Source organism: Lathyrus oleraceus, chromosome 7 (genome assembly GCF_024323335.1).
Source record: "Lathyrus oleraceus cultivar Zhongwan6 chromosome 7, CAAS_Psat_ZW6_1.0, whole genome shotgun sequence".
Lineage (NCBI taxonomy): Eukaryota > Viridiplantae > Streptophyta > Magnoliopsida > Fabales > Fabaceae > Lathyrus > Lathyrus oleraceus.
The window spans coordinates 84,815,482-84,827,099 of NC_066585.1; positions in this window are offsets into that span (position 1 = coordinate 84,815,482).

Genomic DNA, 11,618 nt, shown 5'->3' on the forward strand with positions numbered 1-11,618 from the left:
TAGTTTTCATTCGAGCATTGGTATGGCACCGTTTGAAGCTTTGTATGGTAGGAGATGTCGGACACCTTTATGTTGGTATGAGTCCGGTGAGAGTGCTGTGGTTGGACCGGAGATTGTTCAACAAACTACGGAAAAGATTAAGATGATTCAGGAGAAGATGAGAATTGCTCAGAGTCGTCAGAAGAGTTATCACGACAAGAGGAGGAAGTCACTTGAGTTCCAAGAGGGAGATCATGTGTTTCTTCGTGTTACTCCGATAACTGGTGTTGGTCGAGCTTTGAAGTCAAAGAAGTTGACACCTCGATTTATTGGTCCTTATCAGATTTTGGAGAGGATAGGGGAGGTAGCCTATCGTGTCGCTTTACCGCCGTCACTTGCGAATTTACATGAGGTTTTTCATGTGTCTCAGTTGAGGAGGTACATTCATGATCCGTCGCATGTAGTCCAAGTAGATGATGTACAGGTGAGAGATAACCTGACTGTTGAAACATCACCTATGAGGATCGAGGATCGAGAGTTGAAGCAGTTGAGGGGTAAAGAGATTGCCTTGGTGAAGGTAGCTTGGGGAGGACCAGCAGGTGGCAATGTGACTTGGGAACTGGAGAGTAAGATGAAGGAGTCTTACCCAGAGTTGTTCGCTTGAGGTATGTTTTCGAGGACGAAAACTCTTTTAGTGGGGGAGAGTTGTAACACCCCGATAATAATATGGTAATTATTTAAATTAAGTTAATAATATATTTATTAATTTAATTAGATAATTGGATTATTATTATTATTATTTTGGAATTATTAAATTATTATTATTATTGGAATAATAATATAAATTGGAAAATATATAAGTGTGAAATAAAGAAAAAAGAGCCCAATTGGTAAAGGAAAAGGTTTTCACGTGAAACAGAGAAGCGATTGAGAAAGAGGAGAAAGGGCAAAGAGGCAGAGCAAGAGGAAGAAGATTGGAGAAGAGAAGAGCTTGGAGCTTAGAGATTGCCGGATTAACTCAGGTAAGGGGGTTTATCGTCGTTTAATGGGTATTATGGGTTAGCATGTAATGGGTAGTGATAAACCGTTGAATTGACCCTAATTAGGATTGTCGAATGCTGAAAATTGTGATGGATATGTTGTGTAAAAAACTGAAATTGAACCTGTAATTGAGTGTGTTGTAATTTCCCTAACGTATAGCTTTTTACGGAATTGGAATCGGAGGTCCGGAAGTCCTCTAACGGCGGAAAATGCGGAGAATTCTGCATTCTGCTTTGTGTTAGCGCAGGAACTGCTGTTTTGTTTGCGTTAACCGGTTAACCCAGGGTGTTAACCGGTTAACACTGTTAAGAATTGAGAATTTGTGCTGTTTTGCCTGCGTTAACCGGTTAACCCAGGGCGTTAACCGGTTAACACTGTTAAGTTTTGGGCAGTAAGCGTGTTTTGCCTGCGTTAACCGGTTAACCCAGGGCGTTAACCGGTTAACGCTGTTGCAGAGTGGAAAAATTGTTAATTTAAATGTTGTGTGCCTAATTGGTGGTTGCCTATATCAGTGTGTGATATGGTAGGGATTATTTCCCGCTGTTTTGAGCAGTATAGGTATTAGTAGAGTGTGCTAATACTGTGTTTAATTATTTGACATGATATGATGTTTTGATACATGTGTTGATGATGTATGATGATAGGCATAATGCTGTGAATGTATATATTATGCATGTATTTGTGAATGGACTGTTGTATGGCTTAGAGTGTGAGCATGTGTCCATTGTGGATTGTTGTTGATGTTGCATTGCTAGATGATTAGCGTGCATAGCATAGCCTTCGGGGCTGTAGCTAATTCCCATGGTGAGGAATTAGTGAGTGAATCGTTGTGGATTTGTTGTTGATGTTTGCATGCTAGATGATTAGTATGCATAGCATAGCCTTCGGGGCTGTAGCTAATTCCCATGGTGAGGAATTAGTGAGTGAGTCATTAGATCTCAAATGAGTGGGACTAGTGAGCTTAGTAGCCGTATCTGGAGTTGATCGGTGAGCTTGAACTATATGTTCAAGAATAGTCGGTACCGCATGTGTGGAGTCTCATTGCATAAATTATGTATGGCGTATAATATGAATGGATGTATTCCAATATTATACGTGTGTGGTGTTGCTAGTGAGTATGAAGTTGTATTGGTGTTGAGTATGATGTTTGAGTTGGTGTGCCTTTACTAAATGTGTGAATACGATTAGGGTGATTAATGTGTTAAATTACTTAACATGACATGATAATTTATAATGCTTATTATATCGATTGAGGAACTCACCCTTACAACTATTTTTCAGGTAACGAGCAATGAGTTGAGTAGAAGCTAATACTTGGAGTCTAGTGTAGTCTCCTTAGTGGGTCATGCTCTGATAGATGTAACATCGGGACGGGATGTTTTGAATATTTTATTGATTGGTTGTGAACCATTTTACATGTAATATGTTACATGTTTTGAATGATAATTTGATTTCTATCCGCTGTGTATTATGCAACTGTTTTATTTAATAAATAAATGAGCATGACAGGCTACTTTGATGAATAGTGTGAAATGTTGTGTGACACCCTTGGATGCATAATTACTCTGATTTATATATGTTGTTATTTTAATTAAATATTTGGGGTATTTTAGAAGGGTGTTACATACTTCACACGACGACAATGCTACTACTAGTTTCTTTCTCGAACTCCAAGCAATTGGTGCACCACCTAACATAAACATATATCCAGTTGTGGATTTTCTATCATCAGCATCACTACACCAACTTGAGTCGGTGTATCCCACTAGTTTACATTTTTTCCTTCATTAAATGCGGGAAACAAAATGTCATAGTCGAGATTTCCTTTCAGATACCTTAGTATCCTCTTTGTCGCTGCTAGGTATGATACATTTGACTTCTGCATGAATCTACTCATCATACCCACACTGTATGCTAGATCAGGCCTTGTGTGACAAAGGTATTGAAGTGATCCAATGAGTCCTTTGTATTGCATTAGATCGACATCATCTTCATCTGTTTCTTTCGACAATTGCAATTTGGGATCAGCTGGAGACGAAGTTGGATTGCATTCTTGCATCTCAAATCTCTTGAGTATTTCGCATGCATATCTTCTTTGGAGCATCATCAAACCTCTACTACTCTTGTAGAATTCGATGCCAAGGAAGTATGAGAGATTTCCCAACTCTGACATTTCAAACTCCTCACTTAGGTCATGTTTGAAATCTTCGATCTCCTTCTTGTAACTTCCTATTATTAACAGGTCATCGACATAGAGACATAGTATAAGAAATTAACTATTGCTTCTTCTTACATATACTTCATGCTCAGTTATGCACTTCACAAATTACTTCTCCCTTAGAAAGTTATATATCTTCTTATTCCAAGCTCTTAGAGCCTGCATAAGTCCATACAGGGCTTTATGCAACCTGTATACCTTGCTTTCTTCACCATGTTTCACAACCCAAACTGGTTGTGCAACATAAACTTTTTCATCTAAGGGGACATTCAGGAACACATATTTCACATCCATCTGACATGTGTATTAGTTTTTCATGTTTGTTAGGCCAACAACCAACCTGATTGTTTCGATCCTAACAACAGGTGCAAAAACTTTATCGAAGTCGATTCCTTCCTTCTGAAGAAATCCTTTCGCCACAAGTCTTGCCTTGTGTCAAGTTACTTCACCTTTTGGATTCAACTTCACCTTGTATACCCACTTCACATCAATTTCCTTCTTGCCTTGAGGCAATTCGACAAGTGACCAGGTGTCGTTGTCTTCGATGGACTTCAGTTCCTCATTCATTGCTTTCACCCACTTTGAGTCCTTCAATGCCTCAACTGCATTGACTAGTTCGACATCTGCATAGAAAGCATAGTGTACCAACTCCCCTTCATCATCGACCATATCATCTAATGTAATCATACATTCTTGCGACCTTGCAGGAATGTGTCTTGTTCTTTGAGGTCTGCTTGTGCTTGCTTGACCTCTAACTTCTTCTTGTCGAACTTCTCTTTCGACTTCAATTGTTGGTTCTTCACATAAGATTCTCATTGAATCCTTCTTGACATTTTCAGTCCAATCCCATTCCTTAAGCTCGTCTATGATCACGTCCATGCTGATCACTACTTGCTTGTTCACTGAGTTGAATAACTTGTAACCTCTAGTCGAATGATATCCTATTAGGATCATCTAACTCGACTTGTCATCAAGTTTTCTTCTCAACTGATCAGGCACATGTCTATGTGCTATAGATCCAAATACCTTCAAATGACTTAAGCTAGGCTTGGCACCAAACCAATATTCTTTTGGCGTAACTCCCTCCAGCTTCTTCTTCGGACATCTATTTAGAATATATGTAGTTTTCGACACTGCTTCTCCCCAAAATTCTTTGTGTAAATGCTTGCCTTTCAACATACTTCTCACCATGTTCATGATGAAGGAAAATTGTGATCCAAAACGCAGCAAAAATTTAAAAATTTCGTTTAGTGATCCTTACGAATGGGCATGATCAGTGATAGAAACCGTTACCTCTTGTGGCGATTGAAACCTTTAATGTAGATCTAAGGAGTGATCACGAGCGTTGAATGATGACAACGCCTCTACTTAGTCCATACGAACAAATTCCTTCAGTCTCAATGATAACTGCTACAAATGAAGGCTTTGAGAGAGAGAGAGAGAGAGAGAGAGAGAGAGAGAGACGAAATTTCATCAAGTGAAATGCTTCTGCACAAGGGTTCTATTTATAGAACCACTTATGTGGGCTGCAATCCAAAAAATCCACTTAAGTGTATATGACCCATATCTTATGGTATACCTAAAACCACTTAAGTGCATGGTACCTTACCACATTTCGTATTCTACTTAAGTGCACCGTACCTTACGATGTTCTATAATTCACTTAAGTTCACGGTACCTTACAGTGTTCCTTATTTACTCTGTCTCTCATCAATCTGTCATTTTGTGTGTGACCTTGTAGGTTTTCGCGATATTGGCAATTATATTAAATCACGTATTTTAACATAATAAATAGTGAGCGGTATCTAGCAACACATCACTGCTACCCAAGACATGAAACTTTCCTCTTGATTCGAATAAACTAAATGGGTTAAAACTCAGTTTTTCTTTTATTTCACTTCACTTGTTCATTTGATTCAAATCATGAAATGCTCTTGATTCGAATCTAACTAAATTTTCAACCATATTTTATGCTTAATCTCAAGCACATATAACATTTTTTGTCATATTCTCTCAAGTAATGAATCAACAAATCAATATTCATTTTGTGTGATACGGTGAGAAAAATCAATTCCCTATATTTTTTAAAGTTCAAGTTCTTTCAACGAAATTCTTACATTTTTAACTTCAATTTGATTCGGATCTTGATAACGTGAGATTTGTAATTGATTGAAGGAGGCACACTATTAAAACTAATCGTTCTTGAAGATTTGGTTGAGACTTTTCAAGTTGATTGCAAGATTGAGGTGATTGTCAATGGTGCTGGCAAATTTATTAAAAATAAGTAGGTTATTCTCTCCATATTGCATTGGTAGTGACTGTGTGAAATGCTACAGACAAGGCTGAGTTCTTCTCAAATCTTCAGAAAATTCACCGCTCAAGGAATTGGTAGTATCAAGGGGTTTATTTCTACATACGAAGGCTTGAAGAAGATTGATGATATTGGAATATTCAAGAAGTGTTAATCAAGTAAAGATTACGTAGAAGAGTTTAGCATTACGCTATGTACAAGTCAAGATCCTGATAGGAGATTTTATAATTCTCTTCATTATTGAAGATTGGTAATTGTAAGAACTCTTGTAAATATTGTCCAATAAAAAGGAACAATGATGGTTCCAATGAGAAACCATTGAAGATTGCACGTAAACAAAGCGAAAACAAACGCTGAATCATTATAAATCTCGGTGTCACCTCTCTTTTACTCTTGCATTTAACTTTTGTAATATTTGCATGCTTAGGTATTTCAATTCTAGCGTAGTTTATCGTTTATTCAATTCATAGCGATTTATTATATAAGCTTAAGTTTTGTTAGAACTGGATACCTTATTGAGCCGAATTAGTGATTAAATTATGATAAATAATTGAGGTTATAATTCACTATATTGAATCATTGTATAAAAACACCCTGTGGATTATACAACTGAATTAATTGAATACCTTGTGTATCATTATATTCATCTTTGGTGTTTGAGAATCGATTTAGTGTTAATGTGATCAAGTTTAGATAAGTATAATATTCATATATTCGCATTAAACCTTCCGCTTACATCTTTTGAAAAATCTATGATAACTTTTTGAAAAAGCGGTTGTTTTTTTACAAGGGTCTATTCACCCCCCACTCTATACCATTTTTCTACTTCCATATTCAAATCCAACACCCTCTAATCACGCCACACGAACATAGTGCCTTCAATCTCAGTGTTAACTGTTACAAACGAATACTTGAGTGAGTGGATAAGAGAGAAGTTATGGTCAGGGTTTCACAAACCAAATTTCATTAAGAGAGAGCTTTTGCACAAGGGTTCTATTTATAAAACCACTTGTGTGGACTACAATCTTAAAATCCCACTTAAGTGGATTATACCTTATGGTGTATAGTATTTCACTTAAGTCCATGAAACCTTACTGTATTTCGTATTCCACTTAAATAATTTTCTATAATTTACTTAAGCACACCGTACCTCATGGTGTTATGTAATTATCTTAAGTATAATGTACCTTACAATCTTCCTTATTTATTGTATCTCTCATCAATTTGTGACCCTGTAGGTTCTTGTGACGTTGACAATTATATTAAATCATATATTTAATACAATAAACAGTAAACAATATCTAGCAACAAATCATTGTTATTCAAGTCATGAAAATGTCATGTGATATGACAAAACCTTTTCATGATAATGTTTGTGTGTATAGTTGCCCTTTGTCCTTCATGTCTATATTGAACATAAGGCATATACAATGTCACCCTTGTGTAATTCAATATTGAAACTTTAGACATTTATTTTGTAACGCATGATGGAAAGATTCCATCTAGGTCACTCATATCTATTAACATGATTTATGAAGTACTCATCAACTGTCTTTATGGTCATCAAGTTACGAACGACGTTTAATCAGTAATAAAGTACTCAACTTCACATTTAGGGTCCATAGTGGTTTCAGGTATGAAGGGTGATATACACCACTATTACTATGAGAATAACTTATGACACTTTACTACACCACTATTATTATGATAATAACTTATGACACTTTCCATAATATTCCATATAGTATTCTCACAGCGGGTCAATCCACGTGATAATCTCAATGTTTTAATATTATCCAATTTCACAACAAAACTTGATTACAAATATTTTAAGAATAACGTCCTTATGTTTAATGGGATCTCATGATTAAGTCACACTTAATGTTTCATAAAACGGACTACCTATTATAGGGACTTTATTATTTTAGAAAATCAAACATAATAAAGAAATGTTTTAATTATTAATAAATAATTTGATACAAGTACTAAGTTCTAATAAAACTATTGGTCTCTAAGCCTTACACCAACATATAGATCTTCACTCACTTGAGTAATTACATCGACATTCTTCTTCAATTCTGCATAAACTTCCTTCACACATGTGTTGTCTGCCATGATGAGATGAAATAACCAATTGTAATGATGTATTAAAAAAAATAAGTTTTCAGTGAAAATGCTAAGAGGATAAGTATAGGAAATTCAGAAATAGAAGGTTCACAGTAGAGACAATAATCCGAGAGAAGGAGATAAATTAATCACCATACGTCATGCCTACTACATTCCTCAACTATGTCTTTTAGCTACTAGCCACTATGTGATTCTTGTTCAAAATCCACCACAACCTATGGAGAATTTCAATCAATCTTGATGAACAAGATTGTCATCACCCACACAATAATAATAAAAAGAGAAGAACAATGGAGAAAGAAATAAAGTAAAGAACGATGAAGGATAAGAAGAATTAAAATTCTGCAGAGTTTCTCTCTGCCCACAAACTATGGAAAACTTCTTATTCACTTTACAATTGCAAAATACTATGAATACAATGTTATGAATGCTCTATTCACTTCATTACAAGAATAAGGGTTACTCCCTCTATTTATAGAGTTAGATTAACTTGGACCTCAAGCCAAAACCAAAACTATAAAAGGCCAAAATAGCTAACACTACTAAAATAGGCCTAAGTCGAAATTTCATGTGAAGCAATATGCTTCAACACTAATATAACTCAAGACACTAGGTGATTCAACACTTCCTTACTTCTGTCGAGCAACCTGCTTCGACACAAGGAATTACAATTCAACACACCACCTAATCAATTGTGTTTAAGATATCTACATTCATTATAGCTCTTAGTCTTCTGAACACTTCAACATGTACTCTCTTCGTCATGCTGTCTGCAATCTGATTCTCAGTTCTGTAGTATTCCACATTCATCTTCCCATCTGCTACCTGTTCTCGAATATAATGGAACCTCATTTCGATGTGCTTGCTTCGACCATGTGCTATCGGATTCTTCTCCAGATTGATAGTTGACATGTTGTCGATCTTCATGGTAATTACTCAATGACTCTTCGCTGTTATCTCTTCGACCAGATTCATCATCTATGTTGCTTGACATGCACAAAGAGAAACAATTATGTATTCTGCTTCGCACGACGATAATACCACTACTGGCTCCTTTCTCGAACTCCAAGCAACTGGTGCACCACCTAGCATAAACACATAACCAGGTGTGCATTTTCAATCCTCAACATCACTACACCAACTTGAGTCGGTGTATCCCACTAATTTGCATTCTTTTCCTTCATCAGTTGTAGGAAATAAAATGCCATAGTCGAGAGTTCATTTTATATACCTTAGTATCCTCTTCATCGCTGCTAGATGTGATACCTTTGACTTCTGCATGAATCTACTCACCATACCTACATTGTATGCTAAGTCAGGCCTTAAGTGACAAAGTTATCTAACTGACCCAATAAGTCTTCTATATTATGTTGGGTCGACATCATCTTCATCTGAATATTTTGATAGTTGTAATCTGGGCTCAGCTGGAGTCGAAGTTGGGTTGCAATTTTGCATCTCAAATCTCTTGAGTATTTCGCATGCATACCTTCTTTGGTGCATCATCAAACCTCTACCACTCTTGTAGAATTCGATGCCAAGGAAATATGAAATGTCACCCAAATCTGACATTTCGAAATCCTTGTTGAGACCACCTTTGAAGTCTTCGATCTCCTTCTTGTAGCTACATATTATCAACAAGTCATCGATATAGAGACATAGTATAAGCAATTCACTTTTGTTTCTTCTTACATATACTCCATGTTCAGATTTGCACTCCATAAATTCCTTCTCCCTAAGAAAACCATATATCTTCTTGTTCCAAGCTCTTGAGCTTGTTTAAGTTCGTACAGGGCTTTATGCAACATGTACACCTTTCTTTCTTCGCCTTGTTTCACAAACCCAACTGGTTGTGCAACATAAACTTCTTATTCTTAGGGGCCATTCAGGAATGCTTATTTCAAATCCATCCGGCACATCTTCCAGTTGTTTATGTTTGTTAGACCAACAACCAACCTGATTGTTTCGATCCTAGAAACAAGTGCAAAAACTTCATCGAAGTCGATTCCTTCTTTCTGAAAAAATCCTTTCGCCATAAGTCTCGCCTTGTGTCGGGTCACTTCTCCTTTGGGATTCAACTTCACCTTGTATACCCACTTCACATCGATTGCCTTCTTGTTTTGGGGCAATTCAATAAGTAGCCAAGTGTTGTTGACTTCGATTGACTTCAGTTCTTCGTCCATTACTTACATCCACTTCGAATCTTTCAATGCCTCAACTACATTGATTGGTTTGACATCTGCATAGAAAGCATAATGTACTAGCTCACCTTCTTCATTGACTACATCATTTGATGTAATCACACATTCTTGTAACCTTGTAGGCATGTGTCTTGTTCTTTGAGGTCTGCTTGGGCATGCTTCACCTCTGACTTCTTCCTGTCGAACCTCTCTTTCGAATTCACTAGTTGGTTCATCACAAACGCTTCTCACTGAATCTTTCTTGACATTCTCGGTCCAATCCCACTCCGTAAGCTCATCTATGATCACATCCCTACTGATCACCATTTGCTTATTCAACGGGTCGAACAACTTGTATTCTCCAGTCGAATGATATCCTACATGATCATCTGATTCGACTTGTCATCAAGTTTTCTTCTCAACTGATCTGGCACATGTCTATGTGCTATAGATTCAAACACCTTCAGATGACTCAAGCTAGGCTTGACACCAGACCAACATTCTTCTGGCGTGATTCCTTCTAGCTTCTTCGTCAGACATCTGTTCAGGATATATGTTGCAGTCGACACAACTTTTCCCCATAATTCTTTGATAGATGCTTGCCTTTCAACATACTTCTAACCATATTCATAATGGTTCTATTCTTCCTTTCTGCGACTCCATTATGCTGTGGAGTGTAGGGTGACACCACCTCATGCACAACCCCTTCTTTCACATATAATGCACCGAAATGTTTCAACACATATTCTCCACCACCATTAGTCCTCATAATCTTGATCTTTCGACCACTTTGTCTTTCGACCATATATTTAAACTTGGCTAATACCTCGGTCACTTCACTTTTCTTTTTGATCAGGTAAAATCATAATTTTCGACTGAAATCATCTATGCATGTAACAAAGTATTTGTTACCTCCAATCTAATCCACCTGGAGAGGACCACATACATCAAAGTATATGAATTCAAGAATTGCCTTTGACCTGCTTCCCGTATCCTTACTGAAGATGTTCTTATGTTGCTTCACCTACACGCATTCTTTACACACTTCGTTTGGAATATCGATTTCTGGTAATCCTGAAACCATATTTCTTCTCTTCAAATCTCTGATCCCTTTGAATTTGAGATGACCAAGTCTATAATGCAATATCCATTCATTTCTGATGGTTACTGCTGCAAGGCACTTGTGCTGCATCACATTAATCTTAATCTTGAAGGTTTTATTCTAAGACATTGGAGCCTTCAAGATCAACCTTCCATTTTAGTCGAGAACTCTCATCATCTTGTCTTTGATCACACCTTGTAGTTCTTTTCGACTAACTTCCCTATGCTGAGCAAATTGCTCTTCATGCCTGGTATGTACAACACATTTGAAATTACTGACCTCTTGCCATCTTTCCTCATAATCTGAACATCACCAACACCTTCAGCTGCTAGAGTGTTGTCATTTGCAAATTTCATCATATTCTTCATTGAGGGATTTAGGTTGACAAACCAATCTTTTCTTCTAGACATGTGTGATGAGCATCCTGAGTCCAACTATCACTGGTTCTTGAATCTCTCTTCATCTTTTATTGTAACCATCAACAACGTGTCTTCTTCTTCATGTTTCTCCAACTTTGCATAAGTTTCTTAAATCTTCTGCTTTTCTGGACAATCACTAGAATAGTGACCATACTTCTGACAATTGTAACACTGAATGTGACTCTTGTCTGGCTTTTGACCACCACCTCTTCCTCTACCTGCAACACCACCTCTTTGGTTGCCT